We start from the raw sequence: 11,473 nt of genomic DNA, 5'->3' as shown, positions 1-11,473 counted from the left end.
TTAAGAAAATCATCTTGTATGACATCTTATATGATAATATCATATTTTAACTGACCATGTGTGGGTGCTTACCGATTTAATCAAAAGTAGATATGAATAGTAAATTATAATATTCAGAAGTCCAGTACTTTTTCGTATCCAACCAAACAAACAAAAGGTACGCATTAATATTTCAAATAAAATAAAATTTTGTTTTTATTTTTATATTTGAATTGAATATATAATAGTAAAGTATAATATTAAACGTAAATCAAAAAAAAGTGTCCTCGAATAATTGATTATAATATGAAATATGATAAATTTTGTTGCGATTTTTTAAAGGGTTGGTTAATGTATGAGGAATATTTCATAGAAATTACATATATGTATTTTACTATGAAATATTTGGACAAGTTCTCGATAGAATTCCTTTTAATGTTGTTCAAAAAAAAAAAAATGCTCAGTGACCATTTGTACGAATAAAATGTGATTTTTTTATTAGAAATCCATTTGGGATGTATTTTTGACGCATTCGAATAGAAATCACCCTACATTTATATCTTTGTGCGGAAAAACCGTCTGGGAAAGTATAAAACCGTCAAAACCATTACGTCGTGAACTTTTTCACATCATTTGTGCCAGCGACCGAGAAGAAAAGTGTTGCGTTCGCGAGATGATTTTCCGAGAGGGCTTCATTCGGGGCTTTTCGTCTTATCTTTGGTCTCTCTCCCGAGAGGAAAAGCGACAAGGGCGGTGCGGGATAGGAGGGGGAGGGTCGTCCTCACTGTGGCGGGAGAGTTTCTTTAGGTTCTCGGCGAGAGAAGCCCTTAGAGATAACTCAGGAAATGCGATATCTTCTTTATTTATGTCCCCGAAAGATTTCACATCTTCGCAAACTCGCAGCGATAATGTGCCCGCAGTAAAAAGTAACACACACACGAAAATACTTCAAAACACCCACACACACACAAAAGAAATCAATATATAATTTATATATATATAAACAAATATATTTTTTTATATCTACTATATAAACAACAAATATTTCTAAATTTTCTAAAAAGATACCTTAAATAATTCAATAAAATTATTAACTTTCCTTGCATTGAAAATGACATAATTTATTTCGTAGTAAAGCAAAGATTAAAAGCACACAGCATTACATGAAATGTTTATTATTATTAAAATTATCGTTAAACTCAATCGCGATGATACCTTTTGACAATTCCAAATAAATAGACTAATTTGGTGAATTGGTCACTAAATTCAAGTCGTAAGTACGTAGTATATATGAATGTATGTATGTTCAAATAGTTGGCTTTTCCAATGTGCTAATATAGCCAGCAGTATGGCTTAATGGTAGCGTGTATGTTTAGCACCAAGTGATCAGTGGGTTTGATCTGCCATACTGCTGGTTAGATTTGGGGTATTTGTGACTCCAAATCGATCGTTTCTTATCAGAGTTTGCCAATTTTATCTGATCGTTGCTGAAACGGTTCCTCAAAATTGGCTAAAAATCATCTTTCCTGTTGTCACTAATCTTCTGTATTTATTGTGTGTATAATTTGTAAAAATTATGTACAAAAATCTAAATCCATAGATGACTCAATGGCTTAATTCTGTAATTAGTTAATTCTTATTTCGTGTTCTCCAACTTCTGGAAATGCAGTGATTTATGTAATAATAAAATGTTGCGTTTTTTGTAATTAATTGTCCAGGAAGGCGTATAAGGGTCTTCCTGGTATATATAAAATAAAATAAAATATGCCGGAATCTTTCTTTACAATTTAACAATGCTTATAGCACGTATGAAAACCACATACGGAAAGATTTGACGGAAATTTACGCTTAAACAAAAAGCTGGTTTAATACTCAAGCGCTCTTTTTATATACATATTATATTTAGAAATCTTGTATTCAAACGTTGAAAAAACGGGAAATGCTATTTGCATGTTAAAATCTCTATTAGAATATGACAGCCGGGAAAATATGCGTTTTATTTATTACGAATACGCTTTTGTTGGTATACTTTCCATAGATAAAGCAGTACGCCTCATTAACAATGAAGGGGCGACTGGTTCTGAATTGCATCGTATTATGTCTTGCCATGTATATTTTTCAAGGTAATAATGATTGCAATATTATGCACGTAATATGAATATTATGTCGTTTTACCTATGCAGGTTGTTCGGCTATTCATGGTGCGACTTCTTAAAATGAGTGCGCTTTCATGGCTTGCAATTGATGATTGTAAATAGCTTTCATTCACTTTGAATGCTGTGCGTTTGCATACAAATTGAAAGCTCTGCATGGCTTCGACACACATACATACATTATAATTCCTAGCAGACTTATACAACACATCATAACGACATACACATTAGCTTCGTGCTATAAATGTTACTTTAGTGTGTGTATATGGTCGTTATGTAACGTGTTAACGCGTCTTGTGCGATTTTTCAGCGAAAATGTGAAGGGAAAATTTCCATTTTACGATATGGTGCTAAGTACTACTTATTGGCGTATTTATTCCTTGTAGCCTTATTTTAATATATGTAATATTTGACATGTTTTTATCAAGCTGTGAGTTGGGAAAACCAATAGTTTAAAAAAAAGCATTGATTTTTTTTTACAATTAGAAATATTATTAAATTTAATACAAAATTAATGTTGAAAAGTATGCAACTAGTAAAATATAACGTTTGGAATAAAATACCGTAATATTTGAATGTGATGGAAGTCTAATTTTCAGTTCCAAAAACATCATTTCTGTTATACTTGATTTACAAATTGCTATCACTCTTTTTAATTCGATATGTTCAGAATCTCGGAAAAGTAGAAAAAGCGTACAGGCCAACATTATTTTTCAACATTACACAAAAAATATATTTAACGTTTAGCGAGATATTTTTCGAAATGAAGAAAAGTGGACTTATGTCATTTTCAATTATAACGGCTCAAATTTTCTTTTTATATGCTTCTTTTTATATGTACATACTTTGTATATGTAAGTACATACATGCAGAAGCAAAGATTAATCTATTTGAAAATTTGAAAATATAAAGACCTTAAAAACTGGAATTTGTGTTAGAGACTCTTTAGGAATTTAAATATTATATAATTTACTATTAAAAAAAAAGCTTGTGAAAAGAGAATTCATATTTATATAATATGTTTTAATTAGAAAACAACAAAAAAATGTAGACTTATTGTAATATAAAATGAAAAAAACATGAATTAGTAAAAATGAATAAAATGTAAAGCAAAGTCTACGTACGTTAAAAAATATTTCCTTTATTTTATCATAATAAATTGAATAGAGCAAATATTTCATAATTATATATTTACATAAAAAATATATATACATATATATTTAAAAAATCTACCAAATATTTAAATTTCGAACTTTAAAATACAGATAATTATTACCATTAAAATGCAGATTAATGTTTTTTATACTATTCAATACTGCACGTCAATAGCTCTGCACATCACTGTACGGAAAAGACTACTTCTATTCATACTGTACAGCACTGCCGTTTTTGGCACATTTATACTTGTTTTGGACGAGTGAAACACCAAATCGGCCTAAATATACATTACAGAGCGTGACGATACGGCTAAATATTGCTTGCGTCGTATCGTAGTGTCATTATTGTCACAAAATGACGTTTACGAAAATATTCATATGAACTTTGGTTAGTACGGACGCATTCGCCACTACGATATCACGTCGTGTGAATATTTCCACAGTGGCCAAAGAAAACTGGTTTTGTTTCGGTGACATGTACTGCTGTATAACATGAGTATATCTTGTCAGTTACTGGTGTTTTGTCACGTACATATTACGGATCATATGCACGTGTCTATATTGAATGTACTAAATAATATTTCATACTGCTGTTTACGTGCAGTCGCCGGCTTGAGCTGTTCCGGTATAAACGAACCTTTAAACTATACATATTTTTAAATAAAATATTATAAAGAATGTAATTGAATTGTGGGAAAAGGTTTCCACGAGCGATTGGAAAACTTATGTATATGGGATCGTGAATCATTTTAAATTGTATTTTATCGGAGTGTGTCACGAGGAAATGTAACGATTTTTCACTCACTAGTATAATGATTGTAGGTATATGTATGTACGTACATATGTTTATATGTATATACTAGTGACGTCACTTTAATGTATTTCAAATATTAATCACGGTGAATGTAAGTGGTAATTTCATAAGTTTAACACGCGGTTATTTGTATTTTTGTTTTGTATATATACGCAATTTATTATCGTTTCCAGACCACTGTTGCGTGCCCCTGGGCGAAAGTCTATTAAATTTATTTCATATGTTATTAATGATAGGTAACTGGGCATTTCGCCACATGTGGAAAGAATTGCATTTAGATTGTACTCTCTATTAATTCCAGGCAATTTTCAGCTCAGCGAGATATAATCGCGACGGCGTATTTGGCCGATTCGAAAGCGCGACAAAATGTGTTAAAATATATATTTTTGCGATTACTTAAAAATAATATATTAAATAGTAAAACAAACTTCAACACATTTTATTGTTATATGTACCGATTTCTTGTGCAATAATCAAAAAATAATCTATAGGTGCAAGACATTCCCTACTTTGTATTTTATTACTTGAAATTTCAATTTCATCTGCTACTATTATAATGATTTTTTTATGATTGTGTATAAATATATTTTTGTTTGTGCGTATGTACATATATATATTTTTTATTTTTCTTATCTTCCTGTATTTTTTTCAACCATTGTGGTACATTAGGGATTCCTGTATTGTCACAATGGTCCAAACTTAAATATATAAATAAAACATTAAATATTTTGAAAAATTTTACAAATTCCGTTTAGAATCTGACGTTTCGACATGCATTCGCTATTTTTGTGTCGCTTAGATAGGGGAGGAATAAAATTAATCACAGAAAGGAGAGAAAAATTAAAAAAAAATGTCCCATTGAGTTTCATCTGTCAAAGCAGTCTTTTTTTAACAAATCTTAAAATTTTTCATTTATTTTTATAAATTTTATTTGTTTTGATTAAAAAATTCTAATTATAACAAATTTAGATGAACATAAATATTCAAAAGTAAAGGAACGCTTATATCACGCTTACTTGCAAGGGATTCGTTCAGGTATTATTCGGTTAATTTTTACGTTTAATAAAAATGTCTTTTCGTAGGCGTGATTCATATAATTAAATTCAATGTTATTTACGTTGCAAATGTAAGAGAAAATATTATAATACATAAATGTAAAATGTATGTAAAAGTATAGAGTTTCGTGCCTTGTAATTCGCTCGGTATTAAATAATAACATGGGCTTTTGGCGGCACAGGCAAAATGATTTATATTGTGAATAATGTGGAAAAATTGCGCGAGAAAAATAGCTCGTGCCTGAGAAAAAAGCCTTAATAAAAACTCATAAAATACATATATTTATACACACACACGTACATGAAATATAAATATTTTCCGATATAACTCGCCCGGTACGCGCACGTACGCACCGAAAAGTTTAATATGCGAACTTTACATTACACTTTATTGACTGTGTTCGATGTCACTTTGTTAAAAATAGAATTAACGGAGTTTTCACGGCGAAATGTTCTCGAATATATACACATGTACATATATACTTATATGAAATGCCTAGCCATTCAAATTGTGGAGGGGAACGACAGGGTTTTTAAGGGGATGCGTAATAATGTTCAAGTTATGAAGATAAAATACCATTCAGACAATATAATAGCAGTTGAAAATGAAAAACGGGCGATGAAAGAGCATTCCAAAAAACTATACGCTAAAAAACAAGCACTTACGCTTTATTCTAAATATTCTTTGTATTATTTATTTTCCTATTTATCTATATATTATTTTTATGTACAAATAAAATTGAACGTCGATTTTGTTATTTATTTCTACGTCACTTGACTAAACGGAAATATTTTTTTTTATGATTCCGATACCCGTAAATACTATTATCGTAAGATGATTTGTAATATTTCGTATTACAATTTTGGATTTTATTATTTTTATTTTATTTGCACTATTTGAATTATGCGTTTTAGATTTATTCCCTTGATTTAACATATTGTATGTACGTATGTATGTACATATGTATATGTAGTAAGAACTCAATTGATCAAACCTACTAAAAGGTTCATAGGTGGATTTATTTATTTTGCTACAATAGATTCATGTTGTATTATTTATTTTATATATTTATGGATGTGATCCAAAGATTCCTTCTCATAATAGAAACATTCCAGTTAACAACATGAAGACTTCGTTGTACAAAAACAGCACATGTCACAAAATACGAATTGTGCAGGAGAGCAAAAAAACGATTTATCTTCCGTAATTATTGAAAAATACTCTATTTAATAAATTTTATATTTAAAAATACAATATATAATAAGAATAGTTTAAAAATAAAAGTTACAAAATACAAGTAAAAAATAATAAAAAATAAAAACCAATAATTCGTTTATCCATAAATTGCGCAATTATTGAAAAATACGTTATTAAATACATTTAATATTTAAAAATGTAAACTTAATATTTGAAGTTTGAAGTTTCTAGAATGTTTTTCTAACAAAATGCTTGGACAAGTGTTGTTTTTCCAAAAGTGGCTATTTTTTGACGCTCATTTTTAGTGACTAAGAGATTTTTTCCACATCCAATAAAAAGTGAGCATGTAGTCCGTGATCAGGACTATCGTTTGCAACAATAAAGTCGATTTCAAAAAAAATGGACATCTGCTGTTTTTTAAACGGAGTCACAACCATTTAAAAAAATAAAGAAGAATAATAAAAAAAACAATAGCAAAAATAAATGAAGAATTAATGAAAATATTTATACGTAGTATTTTTTTGAAAAAATGTTTCGGATTAAGTCTATCCAAGAAAATTTTACACAAAAATAGTTCAATATAAATCGGCTCATCTATTAATAGCAAAATTTTCAAGATTTCGGCGGCTTTTGCTTTACAAATTGAAATAAAATTGATTTTAAAACATTCCGTTTATTTTATCTACATATTCAGTCCAGTAATAAAACAATAAGAAACAAAAATAATTCAAAAGGTAAATATTTTCCTTATTTAAATCACAGTTTTGAATGGATAAGAAACCTTTCTTTTTTACGAATGTTTAAATATTGTCAAGTAATTTCATATGTATATGCGAAGAAGAACAACTTATTGAGCTTTAATATAATTTGAACATTCGTACTCAATTCTCATTTATGTCGGATAAACAAAAATAAGTATTTCGCCTAAATTGTTTAATTATAACATCATTTATAGTCATTAACCACCCACTGCTGGATGATAGCCTCTCCAACATGATTCCATTCGTCTCTGTTTTGCACAACTCTCATTCACGTCATCCCACATTTTATCCTAACTTAGCCAACTCATACTTTCGTGGCCTTCTTTTAACCCTTTTAAATAATCTCGGGTACTTCTAGCACTTCTTTCGTCTACCTTAGCTACGCCACCCGCCCATTGCCTATTTCAATCTCTTCACTATATATAACTGCTATATAATATCACCTTATATACATATTTAAAAAATTATATAATATAAAAAAGAGAGAACGCTGTTAGAGTTGAATGAACATATTTTTTTAAATTTGATAAGCAAAAGCAAAAGTTCAAATAATTAAATTGAATAGGGCGCAAAGCAAAAATACACCATTGGATAAACCCTGTTTCGGAAGACGAATTACACTTTTTTTTGTATTTCGTTTATTCTCCGAAGAGGGATAACCATTGTCAAAACGTCTATTTTTCAAAACTCTCAAAGGAAATTAAACATGCGACAATTTAAATCGGAAAAGAGAGAAGACGTCCCCGTCGGCGTTATCTCGCATCTGAATTACAATGGGCTGACGCACTCGACGTTCCTTAAACATTTTTCATTCGACATTTGAGAAGCTGAATCGATACTATTCAATCACTTCACAAAAGGGGAAGCGATCTAGTAAATAATATATAATGTACATACGGCCGTTATTTACGGGCAAATTTACTTTTTTCTTCCTTTTTGGGCCCGTGTTGTTGTTGCGCGGGAACGGTAGCAATTTATCTAGACCCGTCCCGATTGGACAATCTGTTGTTCCATTTTGTTTTTCGAACGTTTCGTTTTAGTGTTTTCGGTGATGCGGAGGAAAAACTGGGCGGTGGGGGGGAGAGGGACCGCTTCGAAGGAAAATACGGATCGGTGGAAAATGGAGAAGAGCAAATTTTCCCCGACGCAACTGTTTTATCGCGTTATTTTTCCTAATAGAGAAAATAAAATGGCGACGACACTACAACTTGAATTGATTGCGTACACATTTATTTTATTTGTGTGCTTCGTTTAATTTCATTGATGTTGACGTTGAAACACATACCGTTATATATATACCTTCTATTTAATAAATAAACATTCTTTGAAGTTTCAATCAAAACTAATACATCAAGGTTGAATTTTACTTGTTAATTGACAAGTTAGTTCGTAATAATTATTCCGAAAATGAATCCTTTTAATTATATATTATTTACTAGAACGAAACGCTTCAATTGAAACTCTATATATACATATATTATAGGTAGTTACATATATCGACGTTTAATGGAAACAAAATTACTTATTTATTCTGTTTTATAAGTAAGCAATTCTCATGTAAAACTTTTGCTGTTTAAATTTTTAATGGATTTCAAAATTGTTCTGTATTATATTAGTAAATAATTATTTCAGGGTATATAATTTTAAATGAATTTTATAAATAACTAGCTGAACCCGGCATGCGTTGCAATGCCACAATAACGCATGCAATTCCCGTTCCCGTTCCCATTTCTCGATGTGTTTCGATAAGTGAATGTTTCAGTTTAAAATTAATATTTAATGAAATTAAATTACAGTAATGATAATTGTTCGGAAATACGCAGGTGGCGAACACATTTGAAATTATTCAAATGTTTGTTTATTTTACAACAACTTGCAATGCCACTAATTCCTGTTTTTCCGTTCCCGTTCCCGTTTTGGGCGATTTTTTTTACAAAAATCATCACGGGCATGCACCCACTAACACATGTAAGTTTCATCGCAATCCGTTGAGTGGTATAGGAATGCATACGTGACAGATAGATAAACAGACAGACAGACAAACCGAGATTTTTTTAAATTAAGAAAAGATTTTTTTTTAATTTAAAAAAATATATTTTGCTAGTGAATATATATATGTATGTATAAACATATAATCTATTTAAATATTTTTGTATAAAATTTGTATTAAATAATATATATATTTTGGATTAATTAATTAATTAGAAATGAGCGTTTTTAAGTTCTAAACAAATATTTCTTGTTAAATTGGAGTGGTTCACATCGAAAAAAGTACAAGTTCAATGGTGAAACGACAATTGTTTATTTGGTTTTTTGGGATTTTCATGCCACGATTGTTTCTTTAAATGAAAAAATAAATTAAAATCAAAAACGATAGATAAAGCTTTCATCTTTCTTTTATATTTCTTTATTGAAAAAATGTTTTTTTGTTTTGGCACAGTGAGAATAGCTCAAATATATATTTATCTGTAAAACTGACAACTTTGATAGAATAGAATGAGGTCTATTCATATCAACATATCTTTACATAAATATGTATGTATTTATGTTAAAAAAAAAAAGCAAAACTTATAAGAAGATTAACTCTTGAAGTATAATATAATAATTACAAATATGTACATATGTAAATCGCCAAAATCGAAACACTGAACATTAAATTTACATACACCAAAAAAGTTCACAAACCGCACTTTATCACAGAACACAAAACTACATCATAATATACATATGTACATCAATCTAGAAAATTAATTATTCACCATCCCCTTAGAGTGATACGTGATCAAACACACACACACAAGATAGTAATTAAAAAAACACAATCGAACGAGGGGGAAAAACAGTAATTAACATACAATACAGATTGCATGTCACATATTACGTGAACACTACATACATACGCACACATGATAATAAGAGACAGAGCGGTAATTAAAAAAGTCCCACTCGCAGATTAATCGGCTGGGGTGACCATAGCGCGTATCGACACACGACCGGATTAACATATTCGGTTCTTCTCTTCGGTATTTTCGAATTTTTTCTGTGTTTCATTACCGAAACTCGACTAATGGGTGTTGCGCTTAAGTTTAAATTATGTAAACGAGCGCTAAACGCTCCCCACGAGGCGAGTCACGCGTAAACCTCAAAGCGCGGATGACGTAATCCCGGGGCTTAGCCAAAGCCCAACGAAACAAGCCCCGAATTTATTCGGTCGTTCGCCGTGTGTCATAATAGCGTCTAATCTGTGCGTGCCGTGCGAAAAAATATGTCAATTAGGCGGATTTACGTATTAGTCGCGGGTCTCGTCCGCGACGTATTAATGAATTGACGTTCGAGCTTTGGATGTCGCCTTTTTATTTGTTTAATTTTTTTTTGGATTATTTTAATTTAATTTATAATAATATCCATATAGACCGTCTTCTGTCACAGTATTCTGGTTTTATTTGATAAGAAACAAATAGTAGCATCAAAATTATAATCTACATACTAGTGTTCGGTCGTTAAGAGGGCTGGACACCAGCAAGTGTCCATACAAACGTATTAGACTTCTATGGCACTCCTCAATTATGGCACTAGAGAAATTATATTTTAATATGCTATGGATATCCACCATTGGGATGCATCTATAGTTTTATTTTTTTGATTAGTTATTTTTTATAGGAGCTAGGAGCCGCCAAACATATATAAAATCGCCTCTTTTTTACAGCCACGAAAAGAGTCCAGCGTGATTACTTAACGGCCGATTTTTAAAAAAATACGCACATAGTTGCACAAAAAATATCTTTCTCATACCGATGATGAAATTTTTTTAAAAATTGGTCCAGTTTCGGAGGAGAAAATAGGAGAATACGAAACCTCGATTATGTCGATTTAAAATATGTTTTATCTGGTCGAAGCGCAACTATCGCATTCACTCAATATATTTATTGACATATACTGTCACATTCACTCAATATATACATTTACTCAATAAACTTATATATCGAAGAAAGGAACGGCAAAAAAATTAAGGTTTCGGGTGTACAGCCCTCTTAAGCATCTGCCTAACACCAAGAGTCGCCGGGTTCAATCCTATGAGCTGACCTCGATTGAAAAGAATATGTATATATGTAGGTATATTTGAATGAAATAGAAATTTCGTAATATATGTTTTTAAAAAAGCCATTGCCTTATTATTTTCGGATAATTTATACAGCCTAGATAAATATAATTAACAATTATAATATCGCCGAAATATGTTTTTTATTATAATAATTTAATATTCAGGCAATTGTTTTTGTGAAATGTTTTTTATAGTTTTATTCATATATATACATAGATAAAGTAAACCTACTGTTTTATCTACACATTTATGCA

The sequence above is a fragment of the Arctopsyche grandis genome, chromosome 9 (genome assembly GCF_051622035.1).
Source record: "Arctopsyche grandis isolate Sample6627 chromosome 9, ASM5162203v2, whole genome shotgun sequence".
NCBI lineage: Eukaryota > Metazoa > Arthropoda > Insecta > Trichoptera > Hydropsychidae > Arctopsyche > Arctopsyche grandis.
This window is presented reverse-complemented; position numbering follows the sequence as displayed.